The sequence below is a fragment of the Lepidothrix coronata genome, unplaced genomic scaffold (genome assembly GCF_001604755.1).
Source record: "Lepidothrix coronata isolate B3197 unplaced genomic scaffold, Lepidothrix_coronata-1.0 Scaffold462, whole genome shotgun sequence".
Taxonomy (NCBI): domain Eukaryota; kingdom Metazoa; phylum Chordata; class Aves; order Passeriformes; family Pipridae; genus Lepidothrix; species Lepidothrix coronata.
Genome location: NW_016690642.1, coordinates 39,141 through 41,064, shown reverse-complemented (window position 1 = coordinate 41,064; position 1,924 = coordinate 39,141). Strand labels below are relative to the sequence as shown.

Genomic DNA, 1,924 nt, shown 5'->3' with positions numbered 1-1,924 from the left:
CCCTTGCCCAGCCCAGCAAAGGCCAAGCAAGCCCAGCCTGGATCCTCCAGCCCCGTTTTCCCAGCTCAGGAGCTCTGTCAGAGAGAACAGGCCGGGCTGGGCCATTCTCCCCGGGCACTGGCCGTGCTGGAGCACTCTCTGGGCTGGCCGTGGGAGAGCCTCACCGGGGCATAGGTTGTGCTGCTGTTCAGCTCTTGCACACGAGGCTTCAGAGAGAAAAGGAGAGCCCGTTATTTCCCCTGCTGGCTGCAAGCCCTGCACAAGCCTCTGGCTCTGGGCTGCAGGAGAGCTGCATAACTAGGACTGACTAACATGGCAGCAGGAATAAGGGCTAATTGGAATCAATATTGTGTTTCTAATTGCTTTTTGTTGTTGTTTTTGCAAAACTTGGGTTCTTTATCTTTCTTTCCCACTTGAATATACACAAATTTTACATTAGGCATTTACTTGAGAACCATTTTTAAAGGGAAAGTGCTTGCAGAAGAAAACAAGACAAAATAATTTACTTTTGGTAAAAAAAAGTATAAATATAATTTCCCCAAGTGGTTCCCGTTTGTTTTTGGTGGGGTTGGCCCTTTGAGACTCCCCAGCCCAACCCACCTGCACAGACCCTGATACCCATCCCCAGGGCCCTGCTCCCTGCTTTGGCACCAAGGCTGTGCCACAACTCACCCCTTTACGTCCAACGTGGGCGATGGTGGAGTCTGGTGGGGGGCAAAAAGCACAGAGTGAGCCTTTGCTTCCTGTTCTGGTCGGGACAAGCCCCACCCTGCCTTTGAACAGCAAATCCCCCGGGGTCAGCACTGATCCCCTGCCCTGTTTGCCTGTAAGCTCACCCCACTCCTGGCAGCAGAGGAAGCTGCCCTTCCATCTGTGGATGCAGAGCAGGGATGGGAGTCTGTGCTCACCATTCCTGTGCAGGCAGGAGCTGGGCCCTGTGTGCAGGGAAGAAGCTGGGGAGCAACAATGCGGGGAGAAATCTGCCCTTGTTCAGTGGGCAGTTGTTTTGCAAATCCTGCTGGGACATTAATTGCTGGGATTGCATGTGGAATTGGGAAAGGCCCTGCAATGAGGGGAGAGATGGAGAGGATGGAAAGGGGGTTTGGGGCAGGTCCCTATAACTCAGTGCAGCTCCTGAGGCAGTGCCACAAGCTGGCTGATGGTCTCAGGGTTGCTGGTGGTGCCAGAGGCAGCCAGGACACAAGAGGGGGGTTCCACAGACAGAGGGGTCCGTGTGTCACCCAAAGGGAGGGGTTGGTACTCACAATGCATTTCATTGTCCTCAGTCCCTTCAGCCTCCTGGCTGGGAACTTGCTGCTGTCTGGAGAGAGTTGGGGGAAAGGGTTTGGGGGTCTGTGTCCAGACCCTGATGAGCCCTTTGAAGTCATTGCCATGGATGGTGTTGTCTTGTACCAGGTCCATGGCTGCAGTCAAGGCAGGGCAAGCCCTGCTCCTCCCTGCCTGCACCATGGGGGAATCCACCCACAGGCACACACCAGGCTGCCCCTGCCTAAGGACCACCCCAGAGGGCTGGGATGCCACGTGTCCATCACCCCCCAGCCCCACAGCCCACGGGGATTGCTGCTCACCTTTGGCATCTCTCTCTGCAGGCCCCTGCAAGGAAAAGAGAGGGAGAGGTGGGAGGCAGAGTTCCTGCTCAGCCCTGGCTTTCCATGCTCTGGGCTGTGCAGTGAAGATGTTGGGCTGAACCTCCACACCTCACTGGGAGAGGGATTTTTAAGCCCATTCTACACAACTGGGAATGCCCTTTGCCAGCCTGGCCTCTCCCAAGCTCTCAGCAGCTGTGCACAGCCAGAGTGTGGAGGAGCTGTGCTGGCTCCACTCAGGCCAGCTCAGAGACTCAATTCTTGTGTCCACAGGATGGGAGCCAATGTGTGCCTGGGGCAGGGCACCCCTTTGGTAA

At 55.9% G+C, this 1,924-nt stretch overlaps 1 long non-coding RNA gene across 1 annotated transcript; it reads right to left on the bottom strand.

The window, feature by feature from the left end:
• Positions 1-131: 131 nt before the first annotated feature.
• On the bottom strand, positions 132-1,320 carry LOC108510067. Its single transcript, XR_001878736.1, has 3 exons — positions 1,266-1,320; positions 673-704; positions 132-206 (listed from the first exon to the last, which is right to left on the bottom strand). It is a non-coding gene; the product is annotated as an uncharacterized LOC108510067 (long non-coding RNA).
• Positions 1,321-1,924: the final 604 nt, after the last annotated feature.